We start from the raw sequence: 26,979 nt of genomic DNA, 5'->3' as shown, positions 1-26,979 counted from the left end.
CCCGCCACCCCCGCTTCGGGCCCCCACCCAAAAGGATGCAGCACACCCCGTCAACCCTGTCCATCCAGAAGGTCCTCAACCGATTTCGGTGTGATCACCGGCGTGTGGACGCTATCCGTCACCGAGTCCTCCGAGTCCGTCGGTGCACCCTCGTCACCAGGGTCCTCTTCTTCTGCAATGGCACCGTCTCGTGAACCAGATAGTGCAGATAACACCTCCAACACTCCCTTCCGCTCCGTCGAAGTCTCCGCAGTTGAAGGGCCGCCCGACCGGCCCCGGCGACTCCGTATTCTCTTAGACCGCCGTCGCTGTCCCGGCTCCACCGCTAGTTGAGATGTGGAGGTGAAACCATCTTTCCCAGCTCTATAGAGTTCAAGCCAGTTACAGACATCCTCCGGGGTGTCAAAAAATTGAGTCTTGTCATCAACAATGATGCGGAGCTTTGCAGGAAATAGGAGCGAGTATTGGATGCCCTCGCTCCGGAGCTCGCGCTTGACCGCCAAGAATGAAAACCGCCTGCGTTGGGTTTCATAGGTGTAATCCGGGAAGATGTTCACCTGGCTGTTCTCCACCTTATAGGGGCCATTATGTCTAGCGGCATTGAGGATGAGGTCTCTGTCGCGAAAATGCAATAGGCGTGCCACCACCGGACGCGGTGCACGGCCCTGTTGTGGTGGCCTCGCTGGGACTCTATGAGCTCGTTCAAGGGTGTAGAAAGAGGATAAACCCTCCGGGGCCACCGTGTCTCGGAGCCAGGCTTCCAAGTAGGCCACCATGTCGCCATCTTCGATCTTCTCCGGCAGGCCTACCACTCGGATGTTGTTGCGCCTGTTACGGCCTTCCGCATCCTCCGCTCGCTGCTCCAGGGCAGAAATCCGGGACAGGGCATCTTTCATTGTCGCGGCCAAAGTTCGCTGCGCCGGCTCTAAGGTTTTCACCGAGTTTTCCACGTCCTTGACCCTGTCCGAAAGCTTGCCGTGATCCGCCCTAAGGAGGCCCAGGCTCGTCGCCACCTGGGCAATGTCCTGCTGAAGGGCCGAACGTGTGGTCGCGATCGCCTCCAGGACGCGGTCAAACTGTTGCTGCAATGGCGCTCCGCCAGCACTCCCCGTGTCTCCATGGTCCTCTTTGTCCAGGGCCTCCGAATCAGAGGCGGCTGGGGTGGTCCCCTTGGCCCCCCTTGGTTTCCCCATGTCGCGGGAAGCGCACAGTGTGGGCCCAGGCAAAGGCGCCACCAAGTGCGGGCGTCGGCTTTAACTCTCCCGATTGCTGGCCCTCGGGCTGAGGGTTGGCGATCCCTTTCTCCAGGGCCTGGTGGACCTCCACAGCTTCGGCTCGCGCCACCACCGCGTCGTCGGAGAGCACTGAGGAGGAGGCGGAGACACTCGGCGCCAGGCCGGGCAAGCCCGTCTGGTTAACGAGGACCCGGAGCGAGGGCCACCCACACCACCAGAGACTTTGTGGCGCCAGGGGGTTGTGCTTCCCATGGGATCGGGTCGATCGAGGAGATGCAGCCAAGTGCTGTGTAGGGGGTCGGCGCCACCGTCAGGGCCTCCAGGCGTCCGTGGGCCGAGGTCCACTATGGTGGGGGCATCCGACCATCCAGGCGCAATCTCCAATGCCAGAGTCCCATCAGTTCAAAGTCCGGTTCCTCACAGTCCAGGAAGACAAAAGGGCGGAGGGCGCGCTGTAATCAGCGATGTTCCTCCAGTCTAATGGTCCCATCCGAGGGGACAATGGGGTCCGGGCGCCATGTTGGGTCGCTCTCCTCGGGACCACAAACTTCGATTTTCCGTCGGATCACCACCCGTCCGGGCTGCGCCAGGTGCCTCAGCAGGTTCCAGTCGGGCCGATCAACAGTTTGCGGGGGTTAGGGTGCCCCACGGCCTCCGATTAACAGGATAATCCCGGGCTCAGTCCCGGAGCCGAGCTCTCAGGCGACCATCGCCATCGGCGCCCAAGCCACCCTGGTGTGTGGTATAATGAAAAGATAGTCTTATAATGTTGGGTTTGTAAAGTAGCTGAACAAAGTATGGTTCTTCCTAAGTCTAATGAAGCTTGCAAAGCTTCCGGGTGGGCCCTTACTTGTTCCACCCATTTGTTGCTATATTTCTCCCTATCGTCAGATTTGTATGCCTGTAATTCTATATATAACTGCCTAATTGATCCCCGTAAACTACTCCCCAAATAATCCATAATCCTGCAACTTGTCATTCCTACTGGACCCCCCTGTTTTGTATGAAAGTAACTTCTAATTTGTAAATATTTAAAGAAATTGTTCCCAGGTACATTAAATCTATGTTGAATTTCTTGAAATAGTAGGAACCCCCCTTCGACATCCAACAAGTCCCCTAATTTCTTAATTCCTCTACCATCCCACTCTTTCATAACAGCATCCCAAAATATTTCTGTTGGGAGATCGACATTCAAGTATAACCTCAGGTATCTATTAAATCTTCCTAATCCTACCTTCTTCATAATAACCCTCCAGATTTTGTATACTGCGCCCAAAGTCTTGAATCTGGTATGTTTAAAATAAGTGAAATCTAATGTAGTGACTAGAGCATTCTCTGCCCTTTCCCCCAGTAGTGCTTTATAAACATTCTCTATACCTGCCCCCTCCTCTTGATGATCACTGCCTCCTAAAAGTCCTTTGGAATATTGCAAAACTGCCGCCCAATAGTAAAATCTGAAATCCGGTGCCCCCCAACCTCCCTTCTCCCTTGATAATGTCAAAAATCTATTGGCTCTTCGTGTCTTCCCTTGTGCCCAAATTAATCTATTCAGTGTTGCTTCTATCTTATTAAACCATGTGCCATCAAATAATAGAGGGATTGCCCTAAACAGATAAAGGAATTTAGGGAAAGTAACCATTTTGATGAAATTAATACGACCCATTAGTGTCAGATGTAAATTGTAAGCATGGGCGGAAAATCCGTTTCGCTCGCGGATTTTGCGGATTTTCGGTAAATTCGCAATCCGCGAGATCCGCGAATCTCCCGCAAAATCCGCATATCCGCGAGCAGCGGATTTTATGGCTTGCTCGCACTGTTCGCGTGAGTTCGCGGCTTGCCAGTACAACTTCGCACCCCGCGAGTAAGTGCTAAATTGCAGAAATACGATCTTAGCAAAACTGAAACTACTTACCAGGTTCAAAAGTTCAGGCTCATCATTAGTAGCCATTTCCTGTAGTGCTTCCTGAGGGGCCCCTCCAGAGTTCAGTTGCCAGTTGCAACTATTATGTGACCCTGCTCTGAACCTCAGAATAGTTACACATATGCCACAAAGGTCCTGAATTACAGCTAAGGGAGACAAGCAGGAGCCAGGCTGGAAGTTAAAATCCATTAATCAGCCCCTAATTCATTATTGTCAGTTGGGGCAGGGCAGGTGTTGTAACTAATTTTGCAACAATGAAAGCACTTGGCAAGTGCAAAAGATCACTAATCAGGAAGCACTAAGGAAGCAGGTGCCAGCTAAAAAAATATTCTGTGACACATTAAGCAGCCCCAAATTAATTCAGGTCACTTGAGGCAGGGAAGGTGTGCTTTGCTTTGCCGAAAATAATGTACACTGGACAACCAGAGGGTGTGGTGATGAAACAGAGGGTGGCATGGGTGGGCCAGAGGGTGGCATGAGTAGTCAGAGAGTGGCAGTGGTGACAGAGAGTGGCAGTGATGAAGAAGAGTGTCCCAAACAGGCTGGACACGTAGAAACAACAAGTTCGCAAAACTTGCGACCCGACAGGTAAGTTCGCAAATTGCGAAATTGTAAAAACCCTCGCGAACTGGCAGAAACACGCGCGAACACAAAAAAAAATCCGCAAATTCGCGGGAATTCGCGGATTTTGCGGATTGCGAGTTCGCAAATCCGCAAAATTCGCGAACGCGAGATTCGCAAAATTCGCCCATGTTTAGTAAATTGGTAACCCTCTCCAAATTGCTCTTAATCTTCCCTAGCAGTGGCTCCATATTAATCTCTACCAATTTTCCTAACTCCGCGGTCACCCTAACTCCCAAATATGTTGCTTCCGGGACTACTCTTGCATCTACAAATGTAGAGTATCTATTCTGAACTATCTGTGTCTTCCCTCTATTTATTGAATACCCTGAGAACACACCAAATTTCCTCGCTTCCTGTTCAATTTCAGACAACGCTCCCGCCGGTGCTGATGTTATAATAGCCACGTCATCTGCGTAAGCAAATAATTTGAAATCTTTCTCATGCATTGTAACTGGAGGGATCTTACAATTAGCTGATAATCTTCTCAGGAACGGGTCCAGATAAATGGCAAACAGCAGGGGGGAGGCTGGACATCCCTGTCTAGTCCCCCGCCCGATCTGTACCGTCTTTGAGTAGGATTTATTAATTCTTATCCTAGCAGTAGGTTGTCTATAAAGTGCCTGTATTGCTACAATGAATCCCTTACCTATTCCTACCCATTCCATCGCTTTCCATAAGTAAGCCCAAGAGACCCTGTCGAAGGCCTTCTCGGCGTCCAGAAAGATCGCTGCGACAGGATCTCCAGAGGCCTCAGCTGCATCTAAGATAGTGATCATCTGCCTGGTATGTTGGGTAGTCCCTTTACCAGGTATAAACCCATGTTGTTCCGGGGAAACCACTTTCTCTATGACCTTGCTCAGCCTGTTGGCTAAAGCCTTGGCAAATATCTTAACATCAGCATTTAGTAGAGTAATTGGCCTATATGAACCTGGTTCTGTTGGTGGTTTATCCTTTTTTAAGATCACTATAATGTCAGCGTTGGCCCATGACTGTGGAATAATTCTACCTCCCTGTGCCAAACGACAGATTGCCCACAAATCTTTGCCTATAACATCCCAAAAGGTTTTGTAAAACTCTGCAGGTATCTGGTCCTGTCCTGTTGCTTTACCCGATGGCAAGTTAGCTACTATATCTCTTAACTCCTGAAGCGTTAACAACTCGTCTAATTTGTCCCTCTCCTCAATACTAAGCTCTGTCTGTGGTCTTTGTGTTAGATAATCCGTACTTTCTTCCTCTATAGCTCCCGTACTTGCATCTTGTTCGTATAAAGCCTCATAAAACCTCCTAAACACCTCCTGTACATCCTCCACCTTATTTACAATTGTCCCAGTGCTATCCCTGACTTCTTTTATCTCCCCTGATGCTAGCGTTTGTCTGGTTCTGATTGCCAGGAGGTGCCCAACCCTCTCGTTGAATTCGTAGCACTTCTCCTTTTTTGCTAGGTAGTTCCTAGCTAGCTTCTGTGCTAATATAACCCCTGTTTCTGCTTTTTGTGCTTCCAAATCCAGTAATATCTGTTCAAAGGGGTACATGCTTGCTTATTACCTCGACTAGAGCCTCTTCCAGTGCCAAGAGGGTTCTGATCTCCTCTTCTGTTTTCTCCTTTTCTCCTCTATTTCTTGCAATTGTATAGCTTAATGTCTCCCCTCTAATGCCTGCCTTAAAGCTATCCCATACCACATCCGCCGAAGCTGAATACCTATTGATATCCCAAAATTGTGTTATCCATGCATTCATTCTTGTAATATACTCCTCCTCTTTCAGCAACCCTCGTTCAAATGTCCATGTAGATCTTGTTCTTTCTTTATTTTGAGAGGTTTGAATACTTAGGACCAGTGGATTATGATCTGATACTATTCTGGAGCCGTTCTATTCTGGAGCTCCCTACGAGCGAACTAGAAATGAAAAAGTAATCCAATCTTGCTATAGATTTGTGTGGGGCAGAATAAAAGGTGCTACCTGTACCCAATGGATTCGTTTCCACCCACATATCACTTAATGCATTATGTCGAGCAAGATTTTGTACTGTTCTGCATATCTTTTTCTTCCTTCCAGTGTATCTCCCCCCCTTCCTATCGAGAAGACCATTTAAACCATTAATGTTAAAATCCCCGCAACATATCACAGGTTCTGGCCATAAAGCTAATTCTCTATCCACAAATTCAAATACCTCAGGTTCATCGTCATTTGGGCCATACAATGAGATAAGTATGTATCTTCCTGCAGATGTTTCCAGCTCAAGCATTACCCATCTCCCACCACCATCTTCCTTTTTCTTTTTAACTTTCGTGCTACCTCTCCTTGCCAACACTGCAACTCCCTTACATCTTTCTTCCTGACCTGTGTAGGCAAGAACCTCAAAACCCATTTGCTCCAACAGGTACTTATCCTTAACAGCTACGTGTGTTTCCTGTAGACAAATTATATCGATTTTCCAAAAACGTAGTAATGCACCCAGTTTTTGCCTTTTTTCCATGTTATTTAGGCCACAGATATTTATCGTGATTATCCTAGTTTCCATGTAACATATTTTTCATTTTCCAACATTTCAATTGTCCATACCCAATGCTTCCCGCATTTTCTCTCTTCGTAATGACTTTTACAAAACTGTACTGTATTACTGCTCCAACCAACACCCGTGTTCCCCCCCGCCACCCTCCCCTTTTGTAGCCCCCCTCCCAGACTGCTGACCCACCCCCCCTACGACAGGCAAATTGGTCACTCCTGACCTATGCGTGTCCACTGTGCATTGCAGCGTCGCCCCCCTCTACTCCCCTTCCAAAAAAGAAACTACTACTCCTGAAAAATCCTACCACCCAGGCACTTAAGTGGCATCACCACTTTCTCTTTACCACTCTTTACATTTTTATCTTTTTTACCTTTTCCCCCGCTTTACTGATACACCCCCTTGATTACTACCTTCTAGTTCCCCCTTTCTCTTTTAGCTCTTCTAGATACTCTCCCGCCTTAATCTCTGAGAAAAACATTCTGACTCTACCACCTAGAATGACTTTTAGTTTTGCTGGGAACATAAGATATGCCTCAGCGCCTTGACTCTGAAATGCTGATATCAATTGTCTGAGTCTCCACCGCCTCTCAACAGTAACATGGCAGAAGTCAGGTCTTGCGAAGAATGTGATTCCATCCACCGTCTTCTTAGAGTCAGGTCTGGCTTTCTCCATCAGTTCTTGTCTCACCAGGAAATTTCCAAAGAATACTAGCATAGCCCTTGGCAATACCCCCTCATCTCTTCTTTTCTTTGCCGCGAGCGGAAACCTGTGAGCTCTCTGCACCTCATGCTCCCATTGCCATGGCGCCTCTGGAAAGGCACCTTTCAACAGCATAATAACGAAGCCTCTGGGGTCTTGTCCCTCTGCCCCTTCCTCTATTCCAAGGAGTCTGGCGTTATTGCGCCTCTGGCGATTCTCCAAATCCTCCACCTTCCATTGTAGGCCCTCCACTATCTTTATCTGCTCCTCTTTACTTGCCTGCCAGTCAGTAACTTCCTCCTCTATTCTGCCCGTCCTTTTTTCAACACCTATGACTCTTTCTTCCACTTCCTCACATTTTTTGTTTATTTTCCTGATAGATGCTTGGATTTTTTTGGTGTCATGCCTGGCCCTCCTACTTTCAGTTCTAGCTTCTGTTTGTATTTGTTTTAATGTTGAAAAAATCATATCCAGCTTCCCGCCTTCACTTTGAGTGTCTTGCCCGTCTTCCTTATAAAAATTGGAGGTAGCAGAGTAATCCCATACCAGCTTTTTGTGAGTGTTTTTAAGCGAGCTTATAGGGGAGCCTAATTTTCTGACTGTCTGTTTGCGTTTTTTTTGTGTTCCTCTCCCTTTGGAGCCTCCTGTGTCGCCGGAACTGGAGCATGAGTCTACTGATTCTCTTTCATCTTCGCTGCTTGTTATCGTGGAATCTGATTCTTCGGGGACTGAGAAAAATCTATCCCCTTCTGCACCCTCAGCACCCTCTGCACCCTCTGTGAAATCAGAGTCTAACTGATCTTTTTGCCCTCGCCGTGGTCTGGGGCTCATAGCAATGTCCTTTTGTGTATTTTTCCCAGATTGTGCTTTCTCCTCTAGGATCTCAGCCTCCACCTCCTGAAGCGCTACTAACATTGGGTCTGTGCTCAATGCCTCCGTCATTCCAACCCCACCAGCAGAATCTCTCACCTCTTTTTCTGCGTCTGTGTACTCCATTTCTTTCTCAGCGGTAATTGACAAGCTTGCCGCTTGGTGTTCCGCGGGAAGCGTAAGCTCTGTTTGTGCTGGTTGCCTGGTTACCCCTCCGCTTGCGTCCTCGAGGACGCTGCTCCCAGGACCGGCTGCTGGTAGGATTGCTGTGTTTGGCAATGCCGCTGTGTCTGCTCCTGAAGCCGCTGAAACAACTGTGCCTGCTCCTAAAGCCCCCGGGGGTGCTTTAACGCTGAAGACTTCTTTCACAGAGGGCTGACGGAAGGTGAGGTCACCTTTCTTTTTCTCCGCTGTAACTCTTCCCGCTTGGCTGTTGTTACCGCTGTGAATATCTATATTCAATTTGGGCTCCTTTTCTTTTTCGGCGGCTTTCTCGTTCTTCTCCATTTTCCGCTGCTGAGCCCTGGAAGCCGTCGATATCGTGGGTGTTGAGCGTTTGTTGGGGGGTGGTATTTTTGTTTTGGGTATAGTGCCGGTCCTTCCTGGATCCTTCTGACACGTTTCTTTGGATGAACCGGGATTCGAGGACTGTTTATCTTTCCCTCGATTTACCATTTCTGCCTCGATAGCCTTTAGAAATGAAATGAACAAAGCCTTCACTTTATCGGTAACCCGTTTCAGGCTGTAGAATCCGTCACTTTGTCCCTCGAATCCCAGCCGGCAAAACCTCCGTAGCATACTGTCTTTCCGTACCGATCAGGAACCTGGCTTATCCATGGGTTGGAGAGGGGTCTAGATGCGACTCGCACCTACAATGCTTCAGCGGCCATCTTGCCTCTCGCCCGACCCTCTAATCCGGAAACCACACTCAGAGTAGGTCAGAAACAAAAAAAAAATGCATCAACCCAGATTCATTGTCACGCTGAGACAACACGCCCCCAACGGCTAGCTGGGACGCATCCGCCTCTACGTAAAACGGAAGAGCAGGATCTGGATGCATCAACACAGGAGCAGATGTAAAAAGCCCAATCAATCTTTCCAAAGCCAACTGAGCCGCAGGCGTCCACTCAAACACCACTCCCTTGTTCAACAAAGAAGTCATAGGCGAAACAATGTCAGAGAAATGACTGATAAAACGCCTGTAGAAGTTGGCGAAACCAAGTAGCACCTGTATATCCTTAACACATGTGGGCATGTTCCAGTTAACTATAGCCTTCATCTTCCGGGGATCCATCTTTATACCATCTGCAGATATCAGGAATCCCAAAAACTTAACATGTGTCACACTGAAAGTGCATTTATCAAGCTTGACAAATAGACGGTGTTCCAACAACTTAGACAAAACCTGCGAAACATGAGCATCATGTTCCTCAAAGGACGGGGAAAAAAACAAAATATCATCAATGTAAACAATCACACTGACATCCAAAAACTCACTCAAAACCTCATTTATAAAAAACTGAAAAGCGGCAGGGGCGTTACACAAACCAAAAGGCATAACACAATATTCAAACAAACAAACTTAGTACGGAACGCCGTTTTCCATTCGTCGCCCTCGCGGACGCGAGTGAGATGGTAAGCTCCTCCTAAATCAAGCTTCGTGAACACCTTGGCATGTCGCAGCTGGTCTAACAACACCGGTATAAGAGGTAATGGGTACTTGTTCTTTATTGTGACCTTATTCAACGCTCTGTAGTCCACGCAAGCGCGAAGATCACCCTCCTTCTTCGGTATAAAAAATATGGAAGAAGACACAGGCGAAGAAGAAGGCCGAATAAACCCTTTCTTTAACATCTCATCCAAATACTGCCGTAGATGTTTCTCCTCTGGCTCCGACAACGCATAAACCCTACTACAGGGCAAAATGGCCCCCGGAACCAAATCAATACGGCAATCAAAAGCCCTGTGTGGTGGCAATACACACGCCTGGTCCTTATCAAACACCTCCTTATATGCTACAAATGAAGGAGGCACACCGTTCTGATCACAACCACTCGCTGCACAAGACAATGGAGACACCCAAACAGTCGCCTCACAATAACAGTGAAGAAGACAATACTCCGAATCAAGCGTAACCAGCCTCCGCGCCCAATCGATTCTGGGATTATGGGCCTGTAACCAGGGTACCCCTAGTACTACCCCAAAGGCCGGTGCGGCAATCAGATCGAAACAGACCGTCTCAGAATGCCCATTATCGAATGTCATCAACAAAGGTTCGGTTTGTCGTACAATCGACCCAGAAGTTAGCTCCGTGCCGTCAATAGCCCTCACCGGTTCAGGTTGTTTCTTCATCACACAGGGAACCATCAATGACTCGGCCAACCCAATGTCCATAAAGTTCCCTGTGGCCCCACAATCCAGTAATACCGACAAGGGAGCTCTACCACAAGATGAATAAGCGAAGCAAGCCCATACCGTGAAATGATGCGGGACTCTTTGAACCGCCCCTTGTACATCATATGGTTTACAAAAACCTCTATCATGGACTAATGGACGCTCATAATCCCTTCCCACAAAAGCCACAGCCTTATTCTCCGGGATCCAGGACAGTTTTACTGGACACTCTCGAGCAAAGTGTCCACCCCTCCCACAATACAAACACAACTGCAACAAGCGCCTTCGCTCCTTTTCCTCCTTGGATAAGGGACCACGCACCCCACCCAAAGGCATAGGTTCAGGATCTATTTTCACGCCCCCATTCTCAGATGTTTCTCTCTTGGTTACAGTTGTTCTTGGGGGTTGATACCTATTCTTTTCCCCTTTTCTTTCACTCATTCGATGGTTGAGTTTGACAACCAAATCGATGAACTCAACACAATCTGCAGGGGGGTCTACAACCTGAGAGACTATATCTTTTAAGTCCTCGCACAAGCCCTGATAAAACAAAAAGGTTCTTTTTGCCATGGGCCATTGTGTCTCTGCTACTAGGCGATTGAAAGTAGCCACATAACCCAAAAGATCCTGCTTACCCTGCCGTAGTTTTAACAATTCAACATCACTTGCCTGCATAAAATTATGCTTAGCAAACAGACTATGCATCTGGTTCTTAAAGGCCGGGAAACTATGCAATACCGCATCATTGTTTTCCACTAAAGAGACCGCCCAACTAGCTGCAGTACCCGAAAGATATGAGATCACAAACGCAACTTTAGTAGTGTCGTCAGGAAAAGCGGTTGGTCGACACATAAAGTGCAAATGGCACTGGTTCATAAATATAGCGTATCTGCTACTATCTCCGGAAAACCTCTCTGGAGCTGCTCGAGGCACCGGCACGGGAGTGTTCACTGTAACGGACAAAGGAGAAGAAGAACCGCTCTGCCCCCCACTCCTCTCATATTTAAATGTGGCTGGTTGAATCAATGGGGGCTTAGTCGTAACTTCACTCAGTGTCCCCCTTAATTCCTGATTCTCCTGACGCAGGGATTGGACTTCACCCTGTATATGTGCATAATATCCTGCATCGAAGAAGCCCCCCCGGCTGCCTCCTCATCCATTCTTCACTCGGGCGGTGTGTTAATTCGTGTGCTTGGTTTTCTGTTCCGATGCCAACCGGCCCAACACGGCAGGAGTGAAGAATGTCCCAATCCTCTACCCTCACCGTGACCCCCAACACCCACAAATAAAACAGATGGTGGAGAACACGACGCCGGGAGAAGGTGGGTAACAAAACATGGGGAACCCAAGGTCTTGGGGAACACAACTCGTCTCCTCTGGCTTCTTGGCAGCTGACAGCTTGACACAGACGAGACCGCTAAAATGAAAGAAGGGGACAAGATTAAACACACCCCTATGACTATGACCAGTGCCAAGTACACACGCAAACCACCGACCTCCCTGCTTACCCCGGATAACAAACGGGTGTAGCTTGATACGAAACATAAGCGCGTCGGGTCCTGTGACCTAAATACTACACTTTTTATTGGTTCAGGACAGTTTTGGTTTCCAAATGACGAAAGCCCGGGTCATATGACCTGAAAATAACACTTTTCATTGGTTCAGGACAGTTTTGTTTTCCTAATGATGAAAGCCCCAACCTTTTTTCCTCATTCTCACTTTGTACTTTGAGTGAGGAAGACCTGTTTCCAGAGCCATTTGTACCTATTTGTACTGAGAAATGGCTACAGTAGCAGCAGCAGCAGGAGCATCTCAGCCACCACCACCACAAGGACCACCACATCACCACAGTGGTGGAGATGAAGAAAAGGAGAAGGAGGAGGAGGAGGAGGAGAGGCGGCGCTACCTGCCAGAAGATACTACCCCCTACAAGCCAAAGGAGCACATTGTGTGGGAATTTTTTTAAATCCCAAGGGACCTCAAGAAAGTAAATGCGCCAAAGGTGACTTGTCTCATCTGTGGCACTGTACTTTCCAGGGGGAACCCTGCCAAAAAATATTCTTTTGGCAACAACACCATGATTCGCCACATGCAACGCCGGCACCCTAACAACTATAGTGCGGCAGAGGTCAGAGAACTGACCAGAAACCCTCCCCAATCTTTTCCCAGCACCTCCCAAAGTACCCAACCCACTCTATCGGGACCAGAGACAAGGGAGATGGTCCCAAACATCCAAACCCAGTTTGGAAATTTCAAAATAGTTTGCGTATTTTGTGGGCGTACAATTTGCTATGGTGAGCAAAGTGTTAAACTCATCAACCGTGCTGGTGACAACCACAAGTGCCCAAAGAAACCTTAATTTTTTCCTTTTTTTTTTGCTCCAGCTGAGCCGTTTACAATTCCCTGTTTTTTGTTTGTCCCCATAAAAATTCCCAAAAAAATATAAAATTGTTCATAAAAGCCAACAAAAGTACAAAATGTTCAAAAACAATAAAAAAATATAAAACAAAAAGAATAAAAAAACAGTTCCTTTTGGAACTACCTCCAATTTATAAAAAAATTCTAAATTTTTTTAAAACTCTGTCATTCTTTTTTCCCCATGGTACGCTACCCGGTACGCTCCCCTGTGCACGTACCGGGCGCTCCCCCCGTGCAAATCGAAGAAAAAAAATATTTTGTTTGCCCCGCGGGGCCCTTTCATGGCCCCCACATCAAACCTATGGGGGGTCTACCCTGCCCCCTTTTGGTAATTTCCCCCTTTGTTTTTGCCACCTCTTGTGTCTCGATCCTACCGAGACACAAGATGGCAGCCGCTCTGGACTGTTTGGAATGTTGACAGACACCCGAGAGCCAATCAGCTTTCCACGCGCGAACTCGCTTAGCACGCAGGTACGCGCCCCGGTTGCCGTACCGGGGCGCGCTTATAGATATATATATGTTTTTTTTAACCTAAATCACTCAAAATCCACTGGAGCACATATCTTGAGACATAGCAAAGGCACATCGGGCTACCAGTCATCACAATTTTACCAAGTTTGGTGGAAATTCATTCAGCCGTTCGGGCTAAAAGTGAGTCCAGCCACCCTATGGAAATTAACATGGGGAAAACACTTTTTGGGACCCCCTTTTATCTCGGCCCCCGCTTGACGAATCCCCCCCAAACTTTCTGGGAAGGAGCGGAGCGCAGCGAGGCAAATTTCAGGAAATTTTCAGGCAGATTCCTCAACCGGCGCCAAAGGTATTCCCAATAGAATGTTGCGGATTCCCTATGGAAAACAATTCTAACTATAACTACCTACTGGCGACCGCCAGTAGGTAATATATATATATATATATATATTCACTGAAAAAACCATAGGTTTGACACATGTTATAGTTAGCTGGACATTTCACTCATATAAAACCATTGAAATTCCCCCGTTATAGTTACTTCAGCTAACTATAACTCGCGCGCCCGCGATGCACTGCTGATGACGTCACATATTACATCACTCATGCTTTGAACATTTTAGTTTCTATTTTTGAATGTGTGTATCAAATGTTATATTATGGTGAGAGGAGGTCTGCCAGTCTTTCACACAGATGATTTCATCAGTGATGTCATCAGTGATGTCATTTGAGATATCATCAGTGATGTCATGAGTGATGTCACTGACCATGTCATGAGTAATGTAATATGTGACGTCATCAGCAGTGCATTGCAGGCGCGCAAGTTATAGTTAGCTGAAGTAACTATAACAGGGGAATTTCAATGGTTTTATATGAGTGAAATGTCCAGCTAACTATAACATGTGTCAAACCTATGGTTTTTTCAGTGAATTTCATAGGTTTTGTAAATGCTACTTCCTAACTATAACATGTGTAAAACCTATGGTTTTTTCAGTGAATTTCATAGGTTTTTTAAATGCAACTTCCTAACTATAACGTGTTTAAAACCAATGGTTTTTTCAGTGAATTTCATAGGTTTTGTAAATGCTACTTCCTAACTATAACATGTGTAAAACCTATGGTTTTTTCAGTGAATTTCATAGGTTTTTTAAATGCAACTTCCTAACTATAACGTGTTTAAAACCTATGGCTTTTTCAGTGAATTTCATAGGTTTTTTAATGCTACTTCCTAACTATAACGGGTTTAAAACCTATGGTTTTTTCAGTGAATTTCATAGGTTTTTAAAATGTTATTATTAATTATATTGTGATTACAACCTATACTTTTATCAATGAATTTCAGTAAATGTTTTTATCGGAAAAAAACAGTTTTGTTGACTGGCAGAGTTGTTTAGGGACTCCTTGTAACGCTCTAGTGGATTAGGGAGTGTCTACCCAGCCTTATTTTGAACGTTTTGAAATTTGTCAGTATTTGAAGGAGATCGCCTTTGTAAACTTTCGTGCGCGACCGGGTGCGCGTACCGCGCTATATATTTCGGGAAAACATTGCAGTTTTGACCCATCGAGTTTCTTCATAGACCCCCCAGAGAAGTTATAGTAGGTCAAGGAGACTGTACCTTGCCTTCTTTTTAACGTTTTGAAACTTTTCACTAAATGGAGCCGAACGCCTTTTTAAACTTTCGTGCGCGACCGGATGCGCGCACCTCGGGTTTTTTTTTCAGAAACATAAAAAGTTTTATACTTTAACAATTTTGTGCTTGGATACCCCTGAGAAGATGTACAGGCTGTGTTTAGCTTTCCTCCTTTTCACGTTTTGAAACTTCAGTGAATTAGACCGATACTTCCAAATGATGTACGTAACCAGGGATATGTCACAGCATACACGTCCTAATACGAGCATGTCAAGTCATGTGACTTGAAAACAACATTTCCAATTGGTTCTTAGTAGTCTCTGTTCTGGAATTTTCACGGATCCCACCCACTTCCCTCACTATCTTTTTTACTCTCAAGGGAGAAGAACGTTTTACATCTTTCCGAAGACTTTGGTGAAATAGCTGCCGCACAGAATTCATTGTCAGAATCTGAAGAAAAGTATTGGCTACCTTTAACAAAAAGGAAGGAATCTTTCATCTGGCAATTTTTTACTTTTCCTAAGGAACAAAAAAAAGTGAATACGCTCAAAGTTACTTGCACAATTTGTAACGCAGTTCTTTCAAGAGGAAATCCTTCGAAAAAGTATTCGTTTTCAATGCATATGATGATGAGGCATGTGAGACAAGTGCATCCTAAGAAATTTGCACAGCCATCGACAAGAGCTCTGGCAACACAACTACCATCAGCTGTGGCCAGCACATCTTCTGGTGGACGACCTGCATCTCCATCCAGTGCAGAGATGGACTTGAGACCATATTTGTCAAAGGTGCATATGAAATGCAACTTGTGTGGAGAAATTATTGTGTACGGAGAGCAGAGCCTCACTCTTATTGAAAAAAGAATTAATAATCATCAATGCTTCGTCAGAAGATGATTTTTATCATTTCATTTTGATCCTGTTTCACAGTTTTAAAGTTCAAAATTTCGGTTCCAGTTTTAAAAGTCAAAAACAATATAACACTTGTTAAAAAAAGAGAAAAAGTTATTTTCAGAACTAACTCATTGTACCAAAAAGAGCTCTATTCACAAGCTGAAGTATCGACGCTTTTTTCACGACAATTATGCAAAAAAGCGACGATACTTGGGGCATATTATGAAGGAGACGTAATACATTATCATCGGTTTCATCGACACGACACTGCCGATAATACGACGATAATAGCCTTCATAGTATGTTCTACGAATTGCAACCGAAACCTACGTTAGTTGTCTTTATATCTAACATTAGGTTCGATTGCAATTCATAGAGCATATTATTAAGGCCTTTATCGCCGCTATATCTGCAGTTTTCTGCCGATAAAAGCGGCGTTAATGTTTTGCCTATCCTTGAAAATATTCCCCAGCACCTTCTTGAAAACGGCATTACATCGCCTGCCGTAAGACCACTTTGCATATGTGCCGCACAGTAAGTTAATGACATGCAAAGTGGGCCTACGTCAAAGCACATGCAAAATGTGGTTGGAGGGGAAAACACCCTATCACGAAAAGAGGCGTTGCGAGAAAAAGAGGTGGAATGAACTTGTTTATCGTAGGACTGCTAAAGCCTGCTGTAATCAAGCATTCAGCAGCGTTAACATAGGGGTGTGGAAAATAAAACTGAATCTACCCCGTCCCCTAATTACAAGGCACACATTACCACGTGAAAACAACGTTTGTTTTCACGTGGTAATGTTAAGTACCGCCGGCTGTTACAGGATTTACTATCACATATGTGTTCGCATTGATATTAACGCACTAACACAGCGGAAAATTCCGCCGATAGCGTCGATATTTTAAACGCCGAGCAGCGGCGATTTTCATCACTTACGAGCCTTGCTATTATGAACGTTTATCTCCTAAGTCTGTGATTCTCAAAATGTGCACCCCGGCTCCCCTGTACACTGTAATGAGGTGCCAGGTGCGCCGCGCACACTCTAGAGTGACTAACCGTCCGTAAATTCTACGGACATCCCTACCCTGCTATCTGTAATTGTGGCCATCACAAGGAGCAGCGCTGCTCCCCTCTGAGAGGCCTCACTCCCACTGCTGGAGCGTCCTCGCACTCCTCCAGGAGCACAGGATCAGCCCCTCCCGCCCATTGAAGTTCTGTATCGGGCTCATTGCCACTTACTGAATGAAAATGGGGCACTCAAGGATGTTCAAGTATGTAGCGCTCCTCCTGCTACAGCGTACAGAAGGGATTGTGTTAGGTATAAAAAAGTAAAACGCCCACGCTACAATGATATAGAACACTTCCTTTAAAGAAGCCTGTAAAATAAGTTTAAAAGATCAGGTTAACTTTCTTTTACTCTCTCATCATTCTTGAACATAAGTATTTACAATATTATATTCAACAATGCCTTGGTTGCTTCTTTTTTATTTTAAGAAATTAGCAACCATTGACAAAGCCAATAGTCATGGCTTCTTTTTCGTCAGAAAGTACTTGCTATATTATATATCTGCATAGAATGACAGAAACAACATAACACCAGTCGGGCACAATACTATGCTAAGCGCAGATTTTTAGCCTACGTGTTTTAAACTGCCCTCTGAATTACATACAACACTCCCTTTGAAGAGACCCCCCATTTTTTTAACACCTCTTAAAGCCCTGTAAACAACACCATTTAACATCATTTACCTCCAATGTTTTCATATATCAGCGTTGGTGAACTGACTCAGTGAAATGTCGCTGATTTCATAAAATCACTTTTAAGGCGCTCCTTATGACAGTGCATCCAATCCTGCGTGGAAGTGCTCATATAAAACATGACACTGGTACGACCAGGATAGACAAAGAAATAACACAGTGATGGAAAAGTTTCTTTATTTTTTTATACTTACCTAAGAAATAGTAACAAAGTAAAACTAAATTTCTTTAAAAAACATAGTATCTGTGGAAGAAAACTAAAAATAAGGTTATAATGTACATTTCATAAAACAATACAAAGTAGGAGTGAATGAAACAGAAAGTGAAAAAAAAGACTGAGGGAGAGTAAGTGACAGAGACAGAATGTGTAGTATATAAATCAATGAGTAAGATAATTAATTGAAAGAGATAATAGCACTGAAGGAATGACTGTCTAAACGAAAGTAAAGTGAGAGAGAAAATGAGAGTATGATCAGTGATAGTACACGAAATAAACAGTCTCTTAAAGAAACAGACTAAGAGTACAGGAATGTCTTAAGGAGATAGTTAAAATAAAGGAAAAACAGTAAGAGAAACAGAGTGAAAAAGGGTGAGTAACAGAAGATGAACAGAGTAGAAATAGACAAGGACTGTAAGAGACAGATAAATAGAAATGAAGTAGGGTAAGGGAAGTAAACTATGGGCCTTATTTATGAAGGCCTTGCACCGCCCATGCGTCACTTTTAACATGGGAAAAAGTGGCGCATCGGTGGCGCAAGGCTTTCATAAATGAGGCCCTTTAGATTTAAGTTTAGGAATTGAGCATAATTAATGAAAGCAGAGTAAGGGAACAAATATTAAGGTACGGTAAGACAAACAAATTAAGATTCTAGAAACAAAGGTGATAGAAGGTCAATAAAGGTGAGTCACCATGAGACAATGGAAGAAACAAACTGAAGAGATAGATAGACTGAATAAAATAGTGACAGAAAAGATGTTAGAGAAACAGGAGAGAAAATTAAACAATGCAAAATGTGGATGAGTTAAACGGAATAAGCGTGACTGAACAGTACTGACAAAGGAAGGGGATGAAAGGAATAAGGATTATAGAGAGGCAGAGGAAACTCTCGGATGTTATTAGTTGTACTTACCTTATAAGTGTAATATCTGTGGAAGACAATAAACAAATCTGTTATAATACATATTTGTAAATCCAATGTAACAAAATAACTTAAACAACATATTACATGGTTTATTTTTGCTGTCCTCAGAATATATTGATTTTCACTATAAACAGTGATTTCAATAGTAATCATCATGTAACAGCGGGGAAAAAAACCCACAATCTAAATGATTGTGTTTAAAAAACCCGTACAAGATCTCTATACATAATATAAATACCTGAAAAAAACATGTCTTAAATGTTTTTCTCTAATTCGCAATTTCTTGAGTAAGCACAGTACATCTTCCACACTTACAAACTAATTAAACCATAGCACTTACTTTTTAAGTACGTCTCAACAAAGCTCTGTGCAAGTATGTTCTTAAAACATTTATCTTAAGTACACATTTTCTTCTCTCATACCTTTCCGTGTGGCCAAATAGTATGAGTTAACTCGTTATTTTTTAAATACCTCTCAACAAACTTCCGTCCAAATATGTTCTAAAAACATTTATCTCAAGTGCACATTTTGTTGTCTCATATTTTTCTGCGTGGCCAAATAGTATGAGTTAAGTAGTTATTTTCTCAAATTACTTACTCTTTGTCTTAACCATTCTTTTCTCAACCTTTCAAATAAAAATTCTAACGTGTTCTGTACCATCAAACATTAAGTAAACTTGTACCTGATGCTATCACTATGCCAAATACAAATTTCATTTCTAGATTTGCACACCCTCAGTCACATGATATTTCTAATCAACTGAGTTTCATATCTTTACAGTATTAATCTTCCTACACCAAGTAATTTTACTGAAATTTGGGTTGCAAAAATAGCAGATAAGAATTAGTTAAGTCAAAAGGCAAACGTTTCTTAAAAGTCAATTGACTATCATTGCAGAGCGTCCAGCCTGTTGGAGACTTCAAATAAGCTGTATAATGTCCTGATGATGTTGAAGGCCCTTCATGAAAAATAATGGCTACAGTTACAAATGTTCTTCTAGAAATAGATACTTGAGAAGCCACAACATTTTTAATTAAAGTTGACAATTTACTCCCATCAGCTCTGCATCGTTGAAACATTAAAATTACATATTGTCCATTTCTGTGGATAAATATTGTTGATAACATTTCAGAGTTACATTGAGAGCAGACCATGTTCTGATGCGCATCTTTAACTAGTTTATTAAAGGACACTTCTTTACAGTCTGGTAATGTTAAATATATAAATCTTTCAGTGTGTATATCAGTAGTACTTGAAAATGAACAATTATCACAATTATGTTCCCATTTATAAGAAAGGCCAAAAAGACTATCAATATCTACACCTTCATCTTCCAAAACTGTAAGCATACACATAATAAATTCCTGACAATCTTGCTGAATATTCTGAGAAAATTGATTTAGTCCTGCACATATGTCTAAAACATTCCTTAGTTCTGAAACACTTGCTACTTCACTATTACTACTGCTACATTTTTCAAATACAGAATTTAACGAATAACAAAATGTTTGCTCCCGATTTTGTACAATCTGTTGCTGAAATTTTTTTAGAAAAAAACCAACATTAACTTCTACATTTGCATGACACCAGACCTGTTTTCAAACTTAAATCCAACAATCTGTTCAATACTAACCTTTTTCTTACTACTACCAATGACAGCTACATCTTTTTTTCTTCGTTTCTCTACTACTTCGGTACATTTTTCCTCATTTCTCCTTTTCTGACCAACCATTGGAGTTCTGGACTTTTTGGTTCCGTCCAGAGGTGTCAGGGTACAACACCCAAAGACCCCGGAGTCCCACCTGCCTTGGTGCACAAATGAACAGAAACACGGGCTTCTCGATGGTGGCGTCAAAGACCAAAGGTTTATTACTGCAGGGACACAGAAGTCACAGAATCTACACACGGGCAGAATTCAGGAGACTGTTCCATTTGTACAAAGTGGGTCGCTCCTTATATACTAAAAATTGTGCTCTAGGCAAATATTTCACATGTCGGTACATTCCCAAACCTTTTGTGTCTCTAAACAATAAATATTTGGCGTTACACAGGAACTGTCGATAATATCTGATACCAAACATCACGAAGAGGGGTTCCCACCAGTCCATCACAATCCCTTGTCAATATTGCATTCAAGAGCCGGACCGCCTCATCGTAAAGTTCGTTACCTCCCCCTAATAAAGGCCCAGAAGGAAAGGAGCAGAGCCAGGTGCAGAAGATAGAAAAGCGGGATTAGAGATGTTTGTGGGTTGTAAATGGGCAAGGCTACCGGCTTCGGCCGCCTAATCATGATCAGGTACAATGGACAGGAAAACCAGTTCAGGTGGGCTGGCCTCGGGCAGAGGAGGCAGCCTTTGTCGAGTCATGCAGCTTCAGCGTGATCTGGTTTAAGGTGCACGTGTCATGTAAGAGGTGAATCTCCGGCTAAGGCTACGTGTCCTTAATCAAAGTGAAGTGAATGAAATGATCAGAGGCTATTGCATATGTGAGGGCAAGGAACCACAAAATGGCGGCCATGATCTAAGATGGATGCCGTGTGTATATCAAAAATGTGTCAGTGGAAGGAGTGCTCTTGCTCGTAGCGTAGCGAAAACACTAGGATATACTAAATGGATCATTTGCGGTTCACTGATACCATTTTTATGTATTTCCGACAAACTTGAAAACACGGGTTCAAGTCGTCACGGAACCGTCACAGAACCTCAGACCCTCCTTTTGCCCTTACATAGGCAATTTACTCAATCTATGTCTGAATCTAGTTCTATGTTCATCAGGTCAGTGACATGCTGTTGCATCATCATCCTTTCTCGTGTCTTTTCTCCAAACGCAGGTGGTTTTCTGAGACAAGTTGCAGCACAAAGACTACACAGAGCAGGACCACACTGGATAATCAGACAACATGAGAATAGGAATACTAAGATGACACCAATGACCATTAGAACCTTCCATCCCCACGCTGAGATCAGAGTCCAAACCCACTCCATGAAGGACCAGTTTCCCTTGTCGACATGTATGGAATCCGAAATCTTGTGCAACTTAGAGATCGCCTCGTAAACTGTTGGAGCATTATTAGGAATAAAGACACAGCAGCTCGATTGGATCATTTTGCATACCCCACCTCGATCTGCAAGTATAACATCTAGAACCATACGGTTCTGCAATGTCATGAGCCTATCCGCCTGAAGCTCAGCTGTCAGATTGCTAAGGGCACCAGCAGTTTCGGTAATAGTAGATTCAACTACCCGTGTTAGCTGACGTATGTTTCTACTATTGGCCATAGGCCCCCAGAACGGAAGGAAGCCTTTGAAGAAGTCTCCAGCTTCCTGACCAGCGGTATCTTCCTTACTGAAAACACCTCTTGCTACTCTTGTTCTGTGGTAATCCGGTGAAGCAGTGTATGTCGGAGGCAACAATCGAGCAATATAACATGATCCTGAGAAGTCGGCAGGCAACCATGTATAAGCTCTGTCTCGACAAATGAAGTAGGTACCCCTAGCAGTGAGGAAGGCAGGGGAAAAGTTAGCCGGAAACACATAAGTCTCAACGCACTCACTCCTCCCTAGCTGAGCTCTCGGATTTCTCCCATTACCTTGCAGACAGACCTGACCTCGGTGAGGTACGACCCAGATTGGAGTTGAGCTTTTACGCTTACTTTCTCCTAAACTAAGGCGATACTCTGAAGTATTCCAACTTAAATATACTCGCAGTTCGTCTCTAGGGTAAGATGGAGTATTATTGACGTCCTTGATCATGTCAATAATTCCCTGGACTAAAGCTTTGTTGGCAGAGTTATATTTAGTGGAGCGTGGTGGACGTGGAGGATAGGTCTCAAGGGCATAAGCAAAGATGGTTTGGAAGGCCTGAAATGATCCATTATAGCTGTAAGGCAAAACCAAATAGGGAATACCTTTATCCATAGTGTGAGGTATCAAGCCACACACCCAGCAGTCTGTAGTGTTAACTACCAGTTGGTGTTGGTGCAAGAGCTGTACAAAAGTATTATTAATGAATTCTGAGCGTCGAGCTTGCTCATGTTCAGGAAACGAGTGAAAAGAGTGTATAGAAGAAACAGTAGAAATAGCTGGATCAAGGGGAGGCACTGTAGAAACTGGCACAAAAATCAAATTTATGCTAAAGACAATTCCACCCACCAATGTTGCTAAAACAATCAAAAATGTAATGGCACATTGCATCAAGAAACATTTGCTGTGAAGAATTCTATTTAGTCTGTTTCTGCGAACGTAAATCACATTTTCTCGTTGCAGCGCAGGAAGTTCCATCTTCTACAATCCGCTCGCGACCACTGATGATGTGTACGTAGATGAAAATGCCTCTGTCAGCCCTGGGAGTTCCCAGTACTAACAGAAAGATCGACCTTGTGTCAGACCCCTGCAAATTCAAACTAGGCACACAGCCACGACCCTACGGCTACCCAGACGGCAAGGCAATTTATTAAAAACAATAAACAATAGCAAACTTCCTGGCTGAAAAGCAAAAAGTCCAATGTATATAAATATCAAAATCACAATATGCAGTTGCCTGCTTTATTAGTTCGTTTTATGGCTTCTAAGGTTGTATCTCTTCTTTGCTGGTACTGTCTGATCGGAAAATAGTGTATCACTAGCAGCTGTTGTAGAGTTTAAGTTCGCAGATGGCAAAGTTTCTTCTGATGCTGGAGACAAATGTTCAATGTTCAAAGCAGTCTTTTCAGGAGGAGAGTCACGTTTCAAAGTGTCAATAATCAAATCGGCATCGCTGAAAGGGACAAATTTCGGAGTTATTTCAGATTCGGAGGCACCAATTCCCTTCTTCACCCAATCGTCGTAGGGCAGCGGCAGTGGAACACGCTTTACGTGAGAAGCGTGGATCCAGTGCTTGCGGCCAGCAACACGTACAGCTGTCCTCGTTGCCAGCAGGATTTGGAAGGGGCCGATGTAGCGAGGCTGAAGATTCTTTGTCCTCGCGAAGTTCCGGACCACAATGAAGTCACCCGGTTTCAGTTGATGCCCTGGACTCTCCGGAGGCTTTGGCAAAGCATCAAAAACCTGTTGATGAATAAGACTTAATTTAGCAGTCAAGTCATAAAGGTAGTCTATCAACATAGGATATTCAATGGAGCAGAATTGTTTAGGCCTTGGCACACCCCAGACATTTGCCGGGCGGCCAAACACAATCTCATATGGAGAAAGCCCTATTCTAGAATGCACTGTTGCTCTCGTTGATAACAAGGCCAAAGGAAGTGCGTCTGGCCAAGCCAAACCTGTGGATGCTTGTATTTTGGCTATTTTAAGCTTGAGGGTGCCATTGTAACCCTCGACTAAACCAGCAGACTGGGGATGGTTCGCACTGTGAAATTTTTGTTTCAATCCTAGACCAGCACACACACTCTGCATAACTTTCCCTATAAACTCACTTCCGTTATCTGACCATACAATCCGTGGCATTCCGTACCTAGGAAAAAATTCTTTTAGAAGAATTTTGGCAGTAGATAGAGCAGTGTTGTCCTTCAGTGGGTATGCTTCTATCCACCTGGAAAAAGCACAAACTACCACCAGGACGTATTTTAAATTGTTGCAGCGTTCCATGTGAATGAAGTCTAATTGAATTACTTCAAAGGGACAGGAAGGAGGGGCAAAATGACCAGCTGGAGTTGGAGTTCCCTTGCCAGGATTATGCATCAAGCACACCATACAATTTTTCACCACTCTCTCTGCACACTTACTGATTCCCTCATTCTTCCAGACCGGAGCTAACATCTTACATATCCCTTTAGAACTTATGTGCGCCACTCCATGCGCCATCGTCACTACTGCAAGCACATACGCATCAGGCAACATCCAACGCTGCTGTTCTGTCAAATCGATCCAACATCCATTCGAGTCCAATTTGCCCGTACTTTCTCTCCATACGCGTTTCTCTTCCTCAGTCGCTTCTTTCTGAATCTCTTTCACACTTTCCATTGTGTCCTCACACATTCCAGACTCAGCAATCCATCTTGCAGACGTAGCAACATACATTCTACTCATCATGTCTCTAGCTGTCTGTTTAGCAGTTTCATCAGCAAAGGCATTTCCACGACCAACATCATCCGTGATTGCTTTATGAGCACTGCACTTTACAATCGCAACTTCAGTCGGTAAGGTTAAAGATTCTAACAAGTCGTTAACTAGCTGACCATGTTGAATCTTAGTCCCATGGGACGTAATGAAACCCCTTTCTCTCCACAAACGGCCAAAACTATGGGCCACGCCAAATGCGTACTGACTATCTGTAAACACATTCACTCTCTTTCCCTCAGCTAAAACACACGCTCTCGTAAGAGCTATTAATTCTGCAGCTTGGGCAGAATTCTGACTCACTCTTGCAGTCTCCACAATCGTCTTCAAAGTCGTTACCGCGTAGGCAGCAGTCACATCACCATTCTCCAATTTAAAACATGACCCGTCCACATACAGCGTACCATCCGGGTCGGATAGGGGAGTATCCCTCAAGTCGATACGACCTTTTGTCTCTTCCTCCGTTTTGAAATAACAGTCATGTGGCTCAGAATCACTCGACTCTTGATCAGTCGGCAACAATGTTGCTGGGTTCAATACATTGCATCTTTTGATCTGAATATGACTCGCTAATAACGTCAGCTCGTAACCAGATAATCTCGCACTAGTAAGGTGTTGTGTCTTCGTTCGGTTCATGAGTGTATCCACTGCATGAGGAACCATGACCACTAGCATATTGTTCATCACCAAACCAGCAGATTGTCGAATGGAAGCTGCAGCTGCCGCTGTAGCCCTCAAACAACTAGGTAACGCTCTAGCTACCGGATCTAGTGTTGATGAGAAATACGCACAAGGGCGTTGTTTATCACCAAACTTCTGTGTCAGAACACTCAACGCGCAACCTTCTCTTTCGTGAACGTAGAGCGTGAATGGCTTGCTATAATCAGGTGTACCCAATACAGGAGCTGAACACAGTGCTTTTCGTAACTCAATAAAACTCTCTTGACATTCATCAGACCATGGCACCGGACTCGGAACATTTTTCCCAGTCAAAGCTACCAATGGCTTCGCTAACAGTGAAAAATTTGGAATCCACTGCCTACAGTAAGAGGTAATACCTAGAAAGGCACGTACTTCCCTCTGTGTGCGTGGAACACTCATCTGCGTAATTGCTTTTATTCTTTCTGGGGTCAACTTCCTTCCCTCCTTTGATAAGAGGTGACCTAGGTAGGTTACTTCTTGGCAGCAATATTGCATTTTGGAAGGTGACACCTTATGATTCAAATTAGACAAATGATGCAATAGTGAAATCGTAGCTGCTTTGCAAGTTTCCTTGTCATCGGCAGCCACTAAAAGATCGTCTACGTACTGTACTAGGGCAGAGCCTGGAGGAAGGACAAAAGAATCTAGCTGACTTTTTAAAGCTTGACTGTAAACGGATGGACTTTCACAGTAGCCTTGTGGAGCGCGTTTAAATCTGAAACTGCGACCTCCTAAACAGAAGCCGAAAATATCCCTACTTTCTTCAGCTATCGGAATGCTGAAAAAGGCATTCTTGAGATCTATAACTGAGAACCACGTAGCTGTGGCAGGAATCAATGTTAACAAGGCAGTAATGTCTGGCACTACAGGAAACTGTGGAATTACAATCTTATTAACTTCTCTAAGGTCTATGACAAACCTATAGACTGGAGGCTTTGTAGGATCAGTTCGTTTCAAAATCGGTAATACAGGACTGTTACAGACATTTCCTCGCGTTTCTTCAACCACACCTTTTTTAATCAAATCTTGCACACTCAATAAGAGTGCACGCTCACCTTCACTCGATATTTTATATTGAGGAATTCTTGGAAATTTCACATTCGCTTTCAAAGTTACTACATACGGTGGAATCTCTAGTAGACCTACATCATTGGGACCAGTCGCCCAAAGAGAATCAGGGAGTGAACGTAGCTCCGGCGGGAGTGCGTCCATTGACAAGTACATCGGAGAGGTGATATTTTTGCCCAAAGTAAGCTGTACTCCTTCCGGAGAACAGTACAATGTCGCATATAGTCGTTTTAACCAATCTAAACCAAGCAGATTTTCATTACAACCTGTCGTCAAAATCAGGGGTGCTTTTAACTGACACGGTCCAACAGAAATAGACAAAGGACCAGATATCGGGTTGTACACAGGGGCGCCTGAAAAACCTACGGAAACATTTGTTGAGCCAGACAAAGGTGCGCCAGGGAGTTTCGCATGCATGATAGAACTTTTTGCGGCACCAGTATCCAACAGAAACGGTTCGACTACACCTGATGTTGCTACTGCGACATAAGGCCCACTCTGATCCACTGGAACTGATACTACTCCCTCTCTCTGTCCATGGCTGTCCTAGTACCCATTTTGTTGAAATCCCTCTTCAACTTCACAAT

The sequence above is a fragment of the Lissotriton vulgaris genome, chromosome 4_1 (genome assembly GCF_964263255.1).
Source record: "Lissotriton vulgaris chromosome 4_1, aLisVul1.2, whole genome shotgun sequence".
NCBI lineage: Eukaryota > Metazoa > Chordata > Amphibia > Caudata > Salamandridae > Lissotriton > Lissotriton vulgaris.
This window is presented reverse-complemented; position numbering follows the sequence as displayed.